Source organism: Cryptomeria japonica, chromosome 11 (assembly GCF_030272615.1).
Source record: "Cryptomeria japonica chromosome 11, Sugi_1.0, whole genome shotgun sequence".
In the NCBI taxonomy this organism is placed as follows: domain Eukaryota; kingdom Viridiplantae; phylum Streptophyta; class Pinopsida; order Cupressales; family Cupressaceae; genus Cryptomeria; species Cryptomeria japonica.
The window spans coordinates 93,518,598-93,539,030 of record NC_081415.1 but is presented as its reverse complement, the minus strand read 5'-3'; positions in this window follow the sequence as shown (position 1 = coordinate 93,539,030).

Below are 20,433 nucleotides of genomic sequence, written 5' to 3'. Positions count from 1 at the left end.
TAAGGATTATTCCTTAATTAGATGAAGAATCTCCTGCTAGTGCAGGACTACTCTATTCTGTCGGTGCAGAGACAAATTCATCATTTCTCTGATCTCTCTTCTTGACCCATTATTTAGTGAATTCTTGCTTGATTTCATTTACTTTTTCCTTGCCTTTATCCTTAGATCCTTTTTTCTTTGTCGGTACACTCTTGCTTTTGCAAAATCTTGCAATATGCCCAATCTTGTTACATGCACAACAAGTTGCATTATTTCTTTGAATAGCTTTTCCATAACCTTGCCTAGTTTGAGTTCTGCATTGATTAGATAGATGTCCAAATATACCACAAGAATAGCATTTTACAATCATTATGCAATTGTCTAAGTTATGACCATGTTTATTGCATTTGGAACATTGACTGGTGGATGAGTTTGTATTATGATTATTCCTAAATCTGCACTGATTTGCTCTATGAGAAAATTTGTTGCAATTAAAACATTTGCCATTAAATTTATAAGCATTGGGTTGCCTTACCAATTTGTTGCAATCATGATTGTTTGTAGTTCTAGAAATTTCTCCATATTCAAATCCAAGTCCAACTATTTCTCCATCAGGTCTTTGACTCTTTAGCATATCATCAAGCTTGTCTGAGCTCTTTTTGAATTTGTCTTTGTATTCATTTGCAACGACCAAATCACTTTCCAAAGTGCCAACTTGTCTCATAAGTTCCTCTTTGTCATGTTGCATGTGAGTCAACTTTGTTTTAAGCATATCATTATCATAACTAAGTCTTAGAGATTCATCTAATCTTTCATTAAGTATTCTGACCAAATCTTCCTCATTCTTCTTTCTATCTTCAATATCCTTACATAGTCTCATGATTAAATCTTGCATCTCATTCTTCATGTTACTATTCTCTTGTCTCAGTTTCTCTACAATATCTCTGTGAGTTTCCTTTTCTTCATCATCTTGTTTCTGTAATTGTACATGTAATTCTTTTCTCTTATTCTATGCCATGACTAGGTTTTCTTGAAGTGCTTTGATGAATTCCTGAGCAGATCTGAGTTCATCTTCCAGTTTGATATTCTTCAATTTTTCTGCATCAAAATCTTCAAGAGCTGCTTCCAATTGTTGTCTCAAAATTTCCATCAGTATTGGTTTCAGAATCTTCCTCAAGCTATTAGGCGTCTGTAAATAGAGGACCGAGCTTTGATACCAATTGTTAGATATTTGGTTAATCCCAAAGACACGAAGAGGGGGGGTGAATTAGTGTCTGACCAATAGATGAAAGATTTAAACTTATTTGCAATTCTATAACTGAAATTAATATACTAGTAAGCAAATAATAATGTAGTAAAGAGAAAGAAAAGAATCAACATCAATGCACACCATAACACATATATTTTGGTGAGGAAACCTGGTAAGGGAAAAACCTTGGTGGGATTTGGGACCCACAATATTTACTCACTGGCCAATATGAATAAATATTACTCATTACAATAGGGGTCTGCACATGTAGGATGACAAACTACCTAGAGCTCACTGCTCAACAAAAAAAATGGAGTCACACTGACTATACAATTGGATATTTAAATCCAATAACAATGTGCTGCTTCAAATAACATCTGCAATGCTGGATTCAGTATCGGTTTAAGCTCTATCTGATACCTCTACCAAAAACCTTGCCGGTAAATGATTCTTCTTTCACATAATAGTCTTTGTTCTACTCTACTTCTTATTTTCTCCCAAAATAAATATATCAAAGTGCATAAACAACTATCTGGTATCATATCCCTATCCCATCTCAAATATCACTTAGATACACACATACCTACATACATTTCTTTCCTTTCAAATGACCTACAAGATCTCATACATATATGAGTCTTTACAATACATTATGTCGGCCATACAAATATAATTTACATTACAAACAATATTATTGCCAAGTTATCTTTAGATGCCGGTATGATCTATTGCTGGTGTAAACTAGATGCCGATGTGAATAAGCCTTGTTGTATCTGTCGGTGCTGGTAGGTGAAGTTTGTTGCTGGTATAACCTTGTTGAACCTTGTTGCCACTTTGTTGTCACTATGAACCTTGTTTCCATCAATGACAACATCTACCATTCTCATATGAGTGTATAATGCCAACAGTATGTTCACCGATAAAGTTGATATAGGGAAAAGTGAAAAGGGCTTGTCTGATGAAGATTAGCATGTTGTGGATTGGCATGTCTAGTGACCAATTAAGGTGTTCCACCAACAGAGCAGCAAAGGGAAAAATTGAAGGTTGACTGGTTAGGGTATAACCAACAGGGTTAGTGAATTGGTAGATGAACCCAGTTGTCTGTTGGTTGCTAATAGTGTCTAGACTGACATGGTGGCTTAAGTTGAGCTTGATACCAACAATGATGCCATGTGGAGTTGAAGTGGCAAACATGCACAAGTCGGTGAAGTATGTCGATGAGGTCATTGGCACATGGTCGACATTAAATGTTGACTATGACTATTATGGTTTACATTGCAGAGGGGTTGCGGCTTGAGGTAGAATGAATCAAGGTGATCCATTACGTGCACTGATCAATGTAGGATATCTAGGTATAGATCAAAGTAGGTGAAACAAAAGAACTTAGACATTTATGGCATTTGACAAAACTAGGTTGAGAAATAGGGTCGTGGTTGCCAAAAATAGAAGGAGTGTACTGGAAGGAATGAAAATGGTGATGTTATGCAAGAAACCATATCTAAGACATGATCTAATAAGATTTGATTGGATCTGGTATGCCAAATTGGTCCATGAGAAAACCCTAAGGTGCCAATTAAAAACTCACATTCATGTGGGAAACTCTACTATAAATATGCATGTCGAAGAAAGAGATTCATGATGCTGCATGTAAGAGTGACCCTGGTGAAGTGAGTGGATGCAAAGGGACAATCAGTCAGAGAATTTTAGTGAAGATCACAATGACTGGATGTTGGTAAGGTTAAATTGGTGAGAGGGTTTAATAGAGGGTTAAACTGGTGAGACCAAAGCAATCGGTAGTGCTAGAACCAAAATGGAAGTAGTAAAAAATGTTGTAGTGAAGCATCAGCTCAAATGAGATCTTGTAGGGCAAAAGAAGAGCAGTAGGAGAGTCAAATAGAAAGAGCATAGAACTAGCATAGAACATGGTTGAAGTAACTGGTGGTGTCAATACCAGTATGTTATAAGGAGGGACAAAAGGAGGCAACAATGAATGAAGCAAAGTGTAAACCAATAGAGAAAAGGCTGAGTGGAAGACATAAGATACTATAGGTAAAGATGAGGAGAAGGGAAACTGGTAGAGAGATTATTCACAAGTGGGTACAAATCTCTTTTGTAACTGGGCTATTACTTTTGTTTTTGCATTGTAGATAACTGAGTTGATGCTCGGTGTAGGGGTTGTAACTCCTTTGGCCTGGTGCCTAAAAACAATAGGGGTTAGTGTTCCTTTTCTGTTGGTGCCCTAAAATTTGAAATACACTATTTTGATTTTGAGGTTGGATTGGAGCAATAGACTTTAGTAGCATTTGTCACCAAGGTTTTTCCCATATTGGGATTTCCTCGTATATACCCATGTTATGTGATGTGCCTTTGTGTGGTTTCATTGTGTTGTCTTAATTTATCTCACTAGTAGATACATGTAGTGTTTATATTGATAATCGATAATCACTCTTAGGATTAAGAGGTTTAGAAATTGGAAACCACTAATTTACCCCCCTCTCAGTGGCATGTTGTGTCCAACAATTTGTATCAGAGCCTAGGTTCCCAATTAGGTAAGTTTTCTCTAGCTGGGGTAGATTCTGGTTAATAGGACACAATGGTCAAGTTTGAGTCAATCCCAACTCCGTTGTTTGATGGTTCAACCTATTTTATTTAGAGTTGTAGAATGGAAGTCTACCTATCCTCCTTAGGGTTTGATGTTTGTATGTCAGTTATAAATGGTCTCCCTAGTCATGTCCATCCTCCCACTGGTCTTGAAGCAAAAAGAAGATCTAGGTACAATGAAGAAGCCATGAAGGCTATATTCAGTGGACTTACTGGTGATGTTTCTTCACAAGTAAAGAAGTGCAGATCAACAAAGAGTTTGTGGGATAGATTGAAAAATCTATATAGAAATGAGCCTACCACCACTATATTAGACTATGGAAGCAAGAACATTTATTATGTAGATGATGATGGAAAATCAACCAATAGTTGTAGCAGTAATGGTGATGAGGAAACTCATCTCTTTATGGCCCAAGAGACAAAAAGTGAGATGCACACATCTCCAAGTGATAATGCAGATGAATCCCGATGGAAAGATCTATTTGGTAGTGATGAAGAATATGGAGAAGAAGATGATGAAGTAGATATTGAAGGAGAACTTGTTAATGCACTTAAGGATCTTATCAGAGTAAGAAAAGAATATAAAATATTCAAAAATGCTACTATTGTAGAACAAAACCAGTTGGTTAAAAGTCTTCAAGAGTCAGAGTTAGCTATTGCTAATCTAAAATCTCAAATGGATGATGCTAAGAAGGTGATGTGAAATCCAAATCATACTTGGATACCAAGATATGTAAGTGCAAAAATTTAGCATTAAAACTAGAGCCCAAAGACAAAGAATGTCAGAAGCTGAAAGGAGAAGAGAAGAAGCTTAGAAAAGACCTTGAGAAATGTCAAGACAAGATCAAGGTGAGGATTTGGTATGATTGCAGCACTAAAGCCTTGGATAAGATGTTAATCCAACAAAAAAACTCCAAGGATACCAGTGGATTAGGATGTGGAATCAGTGAATGCTCCACAAGCAAGGAGACCTCCCACAAAGATATTCAATTTGTCTCCTCAAATGGAAATGGCGAGGGATAGACCTTCATACTTAGAAGTGAACCAAGTAAGAGGATTGATCTGATCACCACCAGTGAAGGTATGAAGGTGAAATCTACTATGGCAAGGAGGAATAATTCTGAATCAAAGGGAAAAGGAAAAATGAGATAAGAAAGTTTCACTGGTATCAAGAACAAGAGAAGACAGTCTAGAAGACTACCTACTAGTAGAAGACAAGGAAATGTTGTTGACCACAAGACAAAGTAGGTGTGGAAGAAGAAGGGATTAGATGAAATGATTGCAGTGACTAGATAACTCAAGAACAATCCCTAGAAAAGTAGAAAAGGAGAAGCCAAACTGGTAAGATCTCCCCATGCATGGCAGAATAAGTTTGTAAGTTATAAATCCTCCTTCTTTGGTTACTGCTTTGCATGTAATGGTTATGGACATAGAGAAGAAGAATGTAGAAAGGGATCTAGGAGAAACAATTTAGGCTTCCATAGAAATCATGCATATGGGAAACAATTTTCAAAGAGTAGAAGCACGCATATCCCCTCTCTTGGCTATGCAAATGTTGTATGTTATCAATGTATTAGATTTGGCCATAGAAGTTATGAATGAAGGAATAAAAATTCTTAGTCCTATAGCAACGTGTGGAATTAAAATGCTTTGTATGGAAGGAGTTATAGGGGATATGAGAGACAAAGAACTACATGGAACAAGAGGAGAAGTGTTCCTATACAATCAAGGAATCCATGGAGACCGGTGGTCAACTACAATGGCATGAACAGGAAAAGAAGTGTGAACCGATTTGATAGGAGATCCTCCACTCATGCATTTGACATGAATGTTGTATGGTTTCACATCAATGCTTGTTGTCATGCTACAAAGACATTTAGAGCAAGATCCAATTAGTAGAAGAAGACAAGACCTTCTCCAAAGATTGTAAATGATTAAAGGAGAGAGACCAAGAAGGTATGGAGGAAGAAGCAGGAGAACATGAGTATGGATTGACATTGTGCATCCAATGCACAGGTGATATCTCCTAAGGTGTAAAGGAGATGCGGGACTCTAGAAGATATACATATTGATCAGATCATTCACCTCCATACCTAAAAAGGACAAAGGAGAAGATAGGCTATTTCCGGTAAGAGGAAGAAGATGAGGTAGTAGTATGTGTAGTTGCTGCCTTAATTGCACATCTATATAGGAAAAAAAATTTACTATTGTATGTGTCATTGGATGGTTTAAATTGCAATTGGGATCAGAGGCATCAGACACAAGAAGGTAGGGGTTGATGGAAAAGATGTCTTGGTGAAGATGTTCAGCCGGTAGAGTAAACCAATATGTGTATTATAGTACTGGTATGGTTGTTAACCAGTTTTGCCAAATGGTAAGTCAATGTGTTCTGATAGCATTGCAGTAGCTCTTGTGGATTGGATAGATGCATTTGTGTCTTTGATGATATTAGAATAGTCCTCAATGATAGTGTGTTGGGCCAATGGCAGAACCCCATGTGTATGAGACATCATGATGTCAGCCAGTTTGTTAGTTGATATAAAACTACTATGACTTGGCATTGTGGCTAGTTAAGAATGTGTCATAGAGGTGGAATGGATGTTATGGAGATAAAAGACCTTCTGCAGATTATATATGCACATGTCTACTGGTACAAAGTGCAATTTGGGGTACTAGTTTAGGACCTAATAGAAAAATGAAGACCAGAGATATGTGGTTCAGGGGGAGTTCACAACCATATTTTCTGATTGGTATCAGGCATACTTGAACATAGTGGTAGATCAAGTAATTGTACATTATGTCCAGCAATTGTGGTTCAACAATTCTAGTGTATTAGTGACTTTGGGAAAGTGCCTATTCAATTTGTCTATCTATAGAAGTCACAATTAGTCTTCCTAAAAGAATGGAATAGGATAAGAATGTAAACATTAGGTACTATCAGAGGCTTCTAGTGGGGTCAATCCAATGTGTACTGATAGAAGTCACAAATTGGACCACCAGGTGAAAGGAACAGGTGTCTGGTTTATCAGTAGATCAACCTACAAAGTAGGATAAAAGGGCTCACTTAACTGGTTGTGAGAAAAAAGAGGGAGAGTTACCTGCACAAGGGGAGAATACATCAGATTGGTACTTGATTTCTATCAATAGGCCCATGTCAGAGAAACTCCCACCGAGGAAGAATATAAAATTGATATCAAAGTGATATCGGTGCCTACATTAACAATTGGTATCAATTGGTAGCACTCATAGTACAATCACATTTGATTCTTAAGAACAATTGATATCTGATGGGGAAGATGAAGTCTGACCAACAAGTAAGAAGTATTTATTGACACATCTTTAAACAATTGAGTGCTTATACAATTGGTATCAGATTAGTATACTCAATTGGTGTCAACTAGAATGGTGGTTAAAAGGGAAGATGCAACCAATAGAAAAGGGAGAAAGAAAGAGTTTGCAGTATATCGAATATCAAGACCCTTTGCCATTATTTTCAAAGGAGGAGAAATAATCTATGGCATACCAGCTACTACACATGTTCACATCAATACAAAATGGGGAGATTGTTGGCATTGTGTTGTCATTGATGTCAACCAATATAGCTTCATATTGATATAGAAGTACAACTAGTATAGGAGATTGAAGTGAATTATTGTCACTGATGTCAACCAAAAAGTGTGTCATTGATGTCAACAAGTATTGTAGTTCACCAGTACACAAGTTAGTGTTGTCTTGTGTTGAAGAAAAGTATTATACACTGATATGGTATGATAACTGGTAGAGTAATGTCTTGGCATTGAGATGTTTCCAACTGGTAAGCATGTTCTTGATAAGTTATCAAGGTGAGCTAATGAATAAGTCTAGAACTGGTATGTAGTTGGATGTTAAATAGAAGGACTCCAACTGAAAGATGAGGCCATCACAGGATGTTGATATGATCGACAAAGTTTGGACTTCTGCAAGTTAGTAAGGTAGACAAAGGGGATGTCTACTAGGTTATATGGTGGTGCAGGAGCACTTCCTGTGACATGGAGGTACATGAAGCCATTTTGGCATAGCACATGTAGTCAAGGGTCTAAACGACCTAAAAATGATGTAATAAAGTCTATGAAGGCATTTGAATTTAATAGGAAGAATGAAATGAGTTATGAGTCCTAATGGACCTAATAGGGGTCATTAAGTCTAAATATGTAAAAATGGCACAAACGATGCCTAACAAGTTCAATAAGGATATGTTGAGTCATTTTGATGTAATAAGGCTCAAATAAAGCCTTTGGTGTTGGTAAATTGGGTTTAAGGGTATTATGTGTAGAGTTGTCAAATTTCAAATTTGAAACCCAACAGTTAGTTAACCAAACAAGAGATTTAAGTGTTTGTTAAGATGAAAGGTAGTTAGGGTCAATTTCAAAAGATTTTTATTGGTTTATAACTCATGTTACATGACGTAGAATGGGTTGTTGAAGTTTGGAAAAAGAATCACAAGTACATTGTATGGCCTACTCTTTTTTAATACAAAAATATTAAAATTACTTACTTGATTTGGATTGTTTCTTTCACTTTTTGGATTGGAAATGGACTGAAAGTTCTTCCTTAGGTGTTAATGAGCATTTGAATCCATTTTTTAAGGTTTTATATTAGTTTTGAACCATCGATTTTGACTGTTCCAAAAAAAACCCTGTTGTAGGTGCTCATTTTGTGTTAGTTTGGAGTCAAAATGAGAAGTTAGGACTCATTCCTCTTTATGTCATTAGTGTTACTTGAGGAATGAGTCCCTATAAATGTATTTTTAACTAAGAAATTGACAGGAATGTAGGAAAAGAGATTGAGTTAGTAATCACCAAGAGAAGTGACAAATTGTGTGGTAAAAGGCATGAGAATGGAGGCATAGGTGTAGCAGCAGAATAAGTATCTTAACAAGGTGGTTTTTTTATGTTGGAAGATGTCTTTGGAGGTTTAATACAAGGTGAAATGATCCTTGGTTTATTTTGGAAGTGATTGGAGGAGTGGTTTTGAGTGAGCCCTAGGTTAGGAGGCCTAAAAAGGAGGGTTTTCTATCTAACCTATCAAATGAGTGTGTCTAGACTTGAAAGTTGGAAAATATACTTGTTTGGAACATTTTTCTAGACTTTTTTCAGGTTTGGTGTTGTAGTTGTACCATTTGTTGCTACTTTCTTTGGAAAAGTGGGCTAATTGGGCCTATTTGGTGTGTAGTAGGGTATTGGTTAGGGTATCTGGTCCAAATGAACTATAGTTGATTTTTACATATATTATACAACTTTGAAATGGGTATTTGTAAGTACAATTTATTTTTCAAGTGTTGTGGGAAAAAATTGAACTAAGCGGCAAAAACCAGTCTGGCAGGGCTACTAAAAGTAGGCCTAGGTTGCACCCGGGTAAAAGGGTTTTGTATAAACCAAGAAAATTAGTATGTGTTGATTGTTGAGACAAGTTATTTGGGGCATGTGAAGACCCTAGGTGGTGTTCATTTGGTTGATTGAATTGATAACACAATTTGAGTTCTTTGGTGGAGGAGAAGACTTGAGAACCTTGAGGGTTTCAAAGGTCAATTTGAGAAAACAACAAGTATTGCCTATTGGAGTTATTGTATACCATATATCCTCTTCATCATAGTGGTATCAGAGCCACTAGTAGGTTCTTGTGGGAAGTAGGAAAGAGGGAGAATTTGTGTAGTGAGTTGGGGTATAGACAAGATGCCTCCAAAACAACAAATAGCAAGGGAGAACCAAGAGTTGAAAGAGACCTTGGAGATGGAAAGGAGAGACCGGCGATAACATGAAGTAGCAAGGGATAGAGAAATGGGAAAAATGAGAAGGGATAATGCAACATTGCAGGCAAGATTGGAAGCCTTGGAGAGAGGATCTAGAAGAGGACCACAAAGACAGAATGAGGAAGAAGATGCTGAAGCAAATGGTGGAACAAATGAGAATTAGAATGAAGGGAATAGAGAAGGGGAACTAGACCCTGAAGAGAGAAGGATGGTGAGGTTATTGTAGCTAGTACAAGGAGGTTGTAGTAAGACAAGCATTGATTTTCCTATTCATCATGGCAAGATGGATAGTGAAGAGGTATTGTGTTGGATAGATGACCTTGAGAATTACTTTGAGTATGAGGACATGGATGAGGCAAAGAAGGTGAAGTTTGATAAGAAAAAGTTAAGAGGAACTTCTCTAACATGGTGGAGTAGTGTACATATAGAGAGAGAGGAAAGAGGGGTGACTAAGATCTCAACATGGAGTAGGATGAAGGCCATGATGAAGGATCGATTCCTTCCATCTGATTATGCAATTCAAACAAAGAGGTTGAGACAAAATCTGAAATAAAAAGACATGGATGTGATGACCTACACTAAGAAATTTCATAAGTTGAGTATAAGAGGTGGATTGGAAGATGAGGATGAGAAGGTTTCAAGATATCTTAATGGGCTTAGATACAACTTGCAAGATGAGATTGGTTTGAGTATACCAAAGACACTTGGGGAGTGTTTTCAGTGGGCTATAGGGGATGAATAAAAGGTAAAGAGGAAGCAAGACAGACAAGGAGGAAGTGGTAGAGGTGGTGCAAATAGAGGAAGGGGCAAAAAACCTAAAAAATGAAGGAAACAGACAAAGTGGCAATGATAATGGTAAGGAGTCTACATCTGATTAGAGATGTTGATATAGAGGTGGAGGCAGATTTGGATTAGGTAGAGGGAAAAGAGTCTTCATAGGAAGGTGCTTCACATGTAATGAGGTTGGGAAACCTTATTTCAAGTGTCCAATGAATGAAAAAGGTGGCAAGAAGACTGAGAAAAGAGTTTAGATAGCACAAGGGGAAGAACAACTAGTAGAAGAGAGAGTTGGTATTGCTGCTCCAAAACTTGAAGGTCACTTTTTGATGTTTAGGAGAGGTCAAAGGTAGCAACAGGTACAACCCCAGGTATCCATTTTTAGAACTCAATGTTTGAGCCATGGTAAATTATGTAGGATTATCATTGATTAAGGTTATTTTGATAACTTGGTATCTCAAGAGATGGTTAACAAGTTGAATTTAGTAAGAACACCACATAATAGACCCTACAAAGCCACTTGGGTAACTATTGTGACATATTCACACATCGCCCCATTGCAAATGGGGACCCCTACTTCTTGCTTTCTAGGGTTTTCTTTCTAGGTTTTTTAGGGTTTTTTTGTTAGCCTTTGCATGTTGAGTGTTGCCAAAGGGATCACTAAGAGAGAAAACTTTGCTAAGGCCAAGGTGAGTCCATGATGCTCTAGAATTAGGGTTTCTTTGAAAGTCTCCCTTAAACTTAGTTTTTGCTCTTGTTGGTTATTGTGTCAGGAGGTCATTGAATCTTGATGAGGGAATTTCATCTTTTGAAGGTCTGAGTTGGGAAAATTTGGCTAGGAAATGGAAGGAAATGGATCAAGGATCTAGCCTAAGGCAAACTCAAGTGGAAAAGGAGGTGAATTAAGCCTAAATGATGAATTTCGCTCCTGACCCTTCCAAAGGGTCCAAAGCGAATTTCTCCATAGGACACTCCACCTTGACCCAGGCTCTGAGCTAACCCTTTCCTAGGCTTGAATGAAAGTAAAAACACTTGTGTAAATAGAGAAAGGTGAAAATGAAGCCAGGACTTGAGCTCAAAGAGGAATTTCACTCCTGACCCTTCCAAAGGGTCCAGAGCAAAATTCATGTAAAACCCTACTTTCTACAAAAACAAGAGCTATATGTCAACCTAAAGGGTAAATTTTGATGATCATGATGGAAGGAAGCCTAACAAAGTGTGTCCAAGGCATGAAAAGGAGGAAGCAAGTGAAAGATTAACTCAAAATGAGAATTTTGCTCCTAACCCTTCCAAAGGGTCCAGAGCGAAATTCCTGAAATCCATCTTTTCCTCTCAATTTTGTTTCAAGCCAAGTGTGGATCAAGATCGAAGAAGTCCTTGGGCATGGCTTTGAGTTTCTTATGATCACCAAAAGTGAAGGAATTGAGCTAAAATTATAATTTCGCTCCTAACCCTTCCAAAGGGTCCAGAGCAAAATTCTTCAAGGACACCTATTTTCCCTTGGAGGTGGTCAAATACTTGGTTTTTATGGCATAGATAGCTATGGAGTGACATGGCCTTTCCTCTTGATGTGGATTGGAGTTGAAAGTATGGAGAAATGTGCTCAAGACAAGAATTTCACTTCTGACCCTTCCAAAGGGTCCAGAGTGAAATTCATATTTCCTCTATTTTGCTCCTTAGCTTGACCAAGTTTGGAACTTATAAGGCATCGTTTGGTAGGTTTTGATGCTTTGAAAGGAGGTTTAAGACTTTGAAATGATGGAAATCAGCCTAGAAGGTGAATTTTGCTCCTGACCCTTCTAATGGGTCCAGAGCGAAATCCTCCATTTAGCCTTCTTTTTGGCCTTAAGGCCTAGTTTAACCTTGCCTGGTGCCAGTTGGATGGTGGATTGACTTGATTGGGATGGAAGGAAGTTGAATTGATTAGGATGGAAGGAAGTTGAATTCATCAAGTTTGGAGGAGAATGAGATGAAAGAAGGTGAGAAGCTAGCTAGGAAAAGGAAATTCACTCCAGACCCTTCCAAAGGGTCCAAAGTGAAAATCCTTGAAGACCTCAATTTCTTCTTTGTCCAAAACAATTTCCTAGTTTCTAAGGCATGTTTGGAGGTTTTTTTGAATGTTCTAGCCTTAGGGAGTGAGTAAAGGTGGAAAAGATGAAGGCTACTAGCCTAAAAGGTGAATTTCGCTCTTGACCCTTCCAAAGGGTCCAGAGCAAAATTCTTGAAAACACTCATTTTTCCCTTAGCCAAAGTCAGGATCTTGGTGGAGATACAAGAAGAATGATCTATGTTTGCCTCCCAAAGAGGATTGGATTTGAAAAAATCAAGAATCAAGCTCAAAACATGATTTTCACTCCTAACCCTTCCAAAGGGTCCACAGCAAAAATCCTTGTAGCTCTTATTTTCTTCCTTGTTTTGGCTAGCCATTGGCATGTTGGAGGGTGAATTGGTAGGTTCTTTCCTTGAGAGGGAGTTGTACACTTTGAAAGATAAAGATTTTACCCAAAGTATGAATTTTGCTCCTGACCCTTCAAAGGGTCCAGAGCGAAATTCATTATAAACCTCATTTTCTCCCTTGTTTGGGCTTCAAACCTTGTTCTTTAGGTGGAGAATGATCTATGTTTGCCTCGTAGAGAAGATTGAAGTTGGAAAAATTAACAATCAAGCCTTGAACATGATTTTTGCTCCTGACCCTTCCAAAGGGTCCAGAGCAAAAATCTACCTAAAACTCATTTCCTTCTTTGTTTGACCAAAATTTGATATCCAAGACATGTTGAAAGGAAGAATGGACATGTTGTTTCCTATGGGGATGTTTGAAAGTGATGAAAGGTAGAGATTTTGTCCTAGAAATGGAAATTTGCTCCTAACCCTTCTAAAGGGTCCAAGGCAAAATTTCACTAAAACTACCTTTTTCCCAATGTTGTGCCAAGGCAATTGCAGACTAAAGTGAATTGAGATGTGAGGGGTCCCTAGGAGTGACTTGAAGTTGCTAGTGATCCATGAATTTGAAGGAATTGAGCAAAACTAAGATTTTCACTCCTGGCCCTTCCAAAGGGTCTAGAGCGAAAACTCTACAATCACCTATTTTTCTTACAAAATCAAGTCAAACTTGGGTTTTTATAGCTTGGATGAGTGAGGAGGAGTATTTTCTTTCCTTTTGAGGTTGATTCAAGATGGAGGAAGAAGCCTAAAACAAGATTTTTGCTCCTGACCCTTCCAAAGGGTCCAGAGCGAAAACCCTAAAAACTGTCTCTTTCTCCAAAATTTGAGTGAAGTCAGGCCTAAACTAGGGTGAGAGAAGCCATTTGGATTGCCTTGAAAATACTTTTGATCACAAAAAATGCAAATTTTGATTTTAAACATGAAATTTGCTCCTAACCCTTCCAAAAGGTCTAGGGCAAAATCCATTATAGGTCCTATCCCTGGCCATGATTTCTACAGAAATTCTCTTTTTTGGTCATTTTGAAGTCAACTAAAATGTTGCAATCATGGGAGAGGGATCCAAGGATGATATTAAAAGTATAGAAAGTGAAAAAGATAGACCTTGGTGAAGGAAAACAAGCAAATAATGAATTTTGCTCCTGACCCTTCCAAAGGGTCCAAGGCGAAATTCACAAAATCTCATTTTTCCTTCAAAATTGTGTTAGGTCAAATCATTAGTGAGTTGGATTAGACTTAAAGGATTGCCTCAAGCATGCCTTAGAGGGGGTTGTGAGTGAAAGAAGTAAGTGTTTTGTCCAAGATCAAGAAATTCGCTCCTGACCCTTTCAAAGGGTCTAGAGCGAAATTCCCAAAATCACCTAGTTTGCCCATGATGAAGGTCAAGGTATGAATTCCTGAGCCTTGGTGGAGAGAAGGATAGCATGTGCTTGTCTTGGGAGGAATTTTGGAGTGGAGAATTATGGGATTTGAGCTTAGTCAAGAATTTCACACCTGACCCTTCCAGAGGGTCCAAGGCAAAATCCTTTGAAACTCCTATATTTCACCCTATTTGAGCTAGACAAAGGGCTAGTTGTGAGATTATGATGAGAAGAAGTTTGAAGGCTAGGCCTAAGATTATGAAATGATAAAATGAGGTTTAAATTGGCCAAGAATGCAAATTTTTCTCCTGATCCTTCCAAAGGGTCCAAGGCAAAATTCTTATAGGGCCTGTCCTTGGGAAGGATTTTGAGCGAACTTTATTTTAAAGTTTTCTTGTTGATGATTTAAGGTGGAAAATGCTTTGTTGAAATGAACATGTCATATGTACTAAATCACCTTTTGGTTTATTTTGTAGATGGAGAAAACCAGGCCAGGTCAAGGATGACCAATTCCAATCCAGCATCATCAAGGATGACCAATTCCAATCCAGCATCATCAGGAACAACCAATTCCAGTCCAGCATCATCAAGGATGACCAATTCCAGTCCATCATCATCAAGGATGACCACTTCCAATCTAGCATCATCAACGATGACCACTTCTAGTCCAACGTCATCAAGGATGACCAATTCTAGTCCATCATCATCAAGGATGTTCCACAGGTAAAAGGGAAGACTCAAGGTGTTCAAGGAATTGATAGCTACCTCCAGAACCTTCACTTCGCCACACTAAGGAACCACAAGATGACAAAGAAAGGTGATGCCAGCATTTCAAGGAAAGGTACACCATATATCCTGCACATCAAAGACAAAGGAGGTCAAAGCAAGGCTCCATTGAAGAAGTAAATAGTTTCAGAAGAGTTAATTAAAGTTAGCTTCTCAATATCATCAAATTGAACATCAACCAAGTTACAAGTGTCAGAAAAGGTGGCATCCCAGTCATCATTCCTCCAGTTGGATTGTTCCACCTCAGCATGTCCAGATTCAATGTACCTAACTCATCAGGGATGACACAAGCTACGATGTACCTACCCCAGTTATCCATTGGTCAAATATTCCAAAGAAGACATGTCCAAATAATGCAATTATTTTATTGGCTAGAATTGAGTTTGTTGTAACAAACCCTAATTAGGTTTTTCATTCTAAAATCTTGGCCATTGATCTCAAATTGATCTGAGCCATTGAATTGTATTGAGAGCATTATAAAAGGTTCAAGCTCTTCATTTTGTAAAGGTTAATAGTTAATAGCGAGCTAATAGTTTCTAGTGGGTGAATAGTTGGTTAATAGAGAATATATAGTAGTGAGTAATCAAAAAGTAGGAAATAGTTAGAGTAGAATAGCAAGAGAAGGAAAATATTGTTGCCAAGATGTTGTTGTAAAGGACATGCAAACTTCATTGAAGAAATGGTGAATTCTATGTGTCGATTCAACAATTTGCATGGTCTCTATACTTCTCAAATTTAATTTCATGTTATTAGATGAGTAAAAGAAATGCATATGATTGATGGTGAAATTTGTATATCCATACTACTAGTAGTTTGTTGATTGCAGACTTGCCTTGTGTAGTCAACTAGAATCATTTAGCTTAAGCTTAACTTTGATTGTCGCTTCTTCATTGATATGCATCAACCTGATGGTGTCCATGCCTGTGGCGGTGATCTAAACATCATAAAGCTTTCCTCACAAGATCGCACTAACCTTGTGGAGATGATCTTGGGATGTGAAAGCAAGACTTAGTTAGAATTTCATCAAAGGTCATTCATTGCTCTTACATTCTTAGTATTAGAAATAGATCATGTTTCAACCCTTCTCCTTTTCCCTTTTTTTCAAAACCTATGGCCAGTAAAATCTCATGTTCCAGCAATATCCAAAGCAAATTAAACATTCAGGCAATCAAACATAAGTCCCCTTATGATTCCAGAAAAATCACATCATACCATGAAGAGCTTATCCACACATAGAGGCCCTACATATAAGAACCTTGGAGTTGCCTTGACTAATCCTTTGGCGAGATCTTTAGTAGTCGGGAAACTTTGTTCAAGAGAGGATAAGGTACCTTTAGGTATTTTATTTTGTGTTCACATGTGCATGAAAAACACATCAACAATAACATATGAACAAAATCTAGTAGTCCAAGAGAAAGCATATGTAGAGTTTTCCATTGGTGATTATCATGATAGGGTATTATGTGACATTGTTCCTATGACATGTTGTCATGTACTCTTGGGAAGGCATTGGCAATATCAAAGAAGGACATTGGATAATGGGTTCTTTAACAGATATGTTGTTCATAAAGTTGGTAAGAGATTTACATTAACTCCTTTGAAGAGTCATCCGATCTTTGAACCCAGTGTAATATGCTTTGGTAGGAAGGATTATTTGAGTTTGTAGGTTCTTGAGGTGAAGGTAACATAAGGCAGTGATCAAGGGTGTGGAAAGAAGTCAGAAGAGCAACAACATTCTATTGATGATAGCAAAAGGAAGGTGCAAACTAGTGTGATGGTAGGGACTATTGAGTGCCCTCTAGGTGTACAGACTAAGGACAATGATAGTCCTTCAAAGGTGAATGGAGTTGGAGGTATTTTGGACCTCACAAAGATAGGGAAAATGGTGCAATAGAAATCCATACCTGACTATCTAAACCAAAGATACAATGATTTGTTTTTATCTAATCATTTGCATGTGTTTGTTGTAGGTAATAGGTGGAAGTCCAACTCATTTCCTCAGTTGTTATTGCTACAAAAGATTGCAAGGGGCCAAAGTTGTAAGTGGCCTTATAGAAGGATGCATGGAGTATAAAAAAGACCCCTATTCTCTTAGGAGAAGAGATTTTTCATAGGGGGGAGTATGGTGCAGGAGCACTTCCTATGACATGGAGGTACATACCTTAGGTTTAAAAGGTTGAAATTATTGGAAACCACTAATTCACCCCCCTCTTAGTGGTATCTTGTGTTCTAGAATTGGTATCAGAGCCTTAGGTTCCTAGTTGGTCAAATATTTCTCTAGCTTGGGTAGATTCTGCTCTAAGAACACAATGGCAAGAAATCAGTCTGCCTCCTCCAAAGCCCCCATGTTTGTTGGAACCAGCTATGCCTTCTAGAGTAAAAGAATGGAAACCTATTTGTCCTCCCTAGGTTTTTATGTGTGGAGGTCTGTAAAGAATGGGTATGTTGTCCCAAATGCCCCACAAATAGAGTGTGATGCCAAGAAAGAGTATGAGAACAATGCTAAGGCCAAACATGCCATTCTAAGTGATTTGTCAGATAATTAATTTATCAAGGTTATGCACTGCTCATCCACCAAGGAAATAAGATAAATTGTAGATATTATTTGAAGGATATGTCAAGGTCAAAGAGGAAAAGATACAAGCTCTAAGAGGTCAACTTGAAGGTTTGAAGATGAGAGATGAAGAAAAGATTACTGTCTACCTTCATAGGATAGATGAAACTGTGAATTCTGTCAGAGGACTAGGGGAAGATATATCTAATGAGGTTGTTGTTAAAAAGGTACTAAGATCACTTACGTCTAAGTATGACACAAAATTTTCTACAATAGAGGAAGCCAAGGACCTGAAAACATTTTCAATGGATGAGTTGTTTGGTTCTTTAACTGCTTATGAGATGATGACATCCAGTGAAGGAATCTCTAAGAGAGAGGTTGCTTTCAACTCTATCAAAAAGGGCAAAGAAGAATCTTCTCATGGTAAACCCATTCAGTACTCAGATGCAGATGTGGAAAATTTGTGAGGAAGCTCAAGAGAGGATCCGGTAAGTATAGGGGAAAGTTGCCCTTAAAATATTTAAACTGTGGTAAAATAGGACACTTTGCTTCAAAATGTTCATCTGGTGAAAATGATGGAGAAAAATTTCAAAGCATCAATAGATCTTTAGGTAAAAACAAAGAGAAGAAGGTCTACCAGTAGGGGAGAAGAAACTGTTGGAAGAAGAACAACCTATATAGCTTTGAGGATGATGATGTTACTGATGAAAAGAGTGTATCAGAAGATGAATGGTGTGAGGGAGAAAGAGAATTTTATCTCTTTATGGAAGTAGATGAACTAGTTAATGAAGAAGAGGAAGATGAAGATAATGAAGCTAAGGTGGATCTAGAAGGAGAACTCATAACTTCCCTTCAAGAGTTAAGGAAAACAAGAAAATTATTGAAAAGAGTTAAGCATGTTGCTGTTGAAGATCAAAAATAGTTGGAGAAAACTCTAGGTGAGTCAAAGAAATTAATCTCTAATTTGAAACTCCAACTAGAAGAAGCTAAGAGGATATGTGAAGATACCTCTTCTAATTTTAAAGATGGAGAAGGAGCACCATGGTCTAGAAGAAGAAATTATAAGGCTCAGAAAGGAGATAGAAAAGATAAAGGAAGAATTAAAGATGAGAAGCAAGTATGAGGGAAACACTAAAGCTTTGGACAAGATGCTGAGTAATCAAAAGCATTCAAAGGATACTGGTGGTTTAGGATTTGAAGAAGGACAAAGTTTAGGTAGCAAAGACACATCTAGTAAGGAGATACAATTCACTTCCTCAAGTGAAAGCAAGGAAAAATATGCTTTCACTATTAGAACAGATACCATTAAAAGGACATATATAGATGCTATAGGAAAACACCCTACAAACTGGCATACATAGACTATGAACTGGAGGTCACATTCAATGTACTGATATGCTGATTTCAAAGGGAATCCCAAGACTGACAATGAAGGATTCACCAAAGTTGGCAATATAATAAAAAGACCTTCAATGATACAAAGGTTTACCGGCACAAAGCAACAAGACTAGTATGTACCTAAATGTTATGGATACTAATACCGGTGTAACAAGTTTGGACATAGATTCACTGATTGTAGAGTGATGAATAAGCCTCCTACTAGTTTTGAGAGTAGAAATTCTTTTGTTGTACTCCAATACATGAATGTTGTTTTTTATCAGTACAATGCTTTCAGTCATAGGAGTTATGAATGTAGGAGAAGTCAACCAGTTTCCCACAATAGGTTTTCAAACTCATCTTTTAATGTTAATGTGAAATACTATTGCTATCATGAGTTTGGACATATTGCAAAGCATTGCAAGAATAGGAAAACAAAGCAAAAGAAGTCAGCACCTGTGATGGTATGATGAAAGAATAAGTATTCGATCAGCTATTGAGAGGGGGAGGTGAATCAGTAGATAGAAAAACTGATACAAACTTCACCAATCAATCTCTCAAAGTAAACTTTGAACTAACAACTCTATCAAGATAAAAACTCATAAGATAAACCAGTTTTCTGTTACAAAAAATTAACAGTAAACAACTTCTTCATTTCTCAATGCTTCCGATTATCATGACTTATCAAAATAGTTTAGTTAAGTAAATAAACCATGGAAACATAAACACAAAAACATTCACCACTTGACACAAATATTTTTTGACATGGAAACCCAAATAGGTAAAAACCACGATGAGATGAGACTCAAAAGATAACTATCTAAACTCTTTTGAAGTTTGCCCTCTTAGGAGCCTAGCCTGTTAAATCTTTACAAAAAGTCCTATTAAGAACTGATCCTATTAGGAATCACCCGATTAAGGGATTGACTACAAATGCCTTGTTAGAAGCAATACCCTATAAGGAGTAACCTCGGTAGAGGATCTGAAAATCCAATCTCATGGACCACCTTGTTAGAGGATTTGAATAACACCAAGCTTGTTAGTGCTTACCCAGTTAGAGGATTTCAATTCTGCTATAATTGTTAGAAAACAACAAGAGTTTGTTGATCTATCTGAATAGCACTACACTTGATTGATCATATCCATTTCATGCTCCTATCTACCTTTACTCAAACTACAGATACATCATCAGGTTCGACAATGACACACTCAACTGAACTGTGTCTATCTCTTTGCCAACTCTTTTTTTTAAAACTAAACAACTTCATTGACCTTAAAAACAAATCAATTAGGTCAGTAACACAACAAAAACCTAATTCTCATCAATATTACAAATAAATTTAGGTGCAGAGGAACCTAAGCACACAAGTATAACAGGAGGTCAAAAGTCATAATATGAACAATTTTATTGTATTTCAGTCATTCATAATGTATTAAGGTTATTTGAGTCCATTGAATCATAATATGTAAGGCTAAATGAACCATTTTGTCCAAAGATATCATATTTGGTCCATATTAAAGT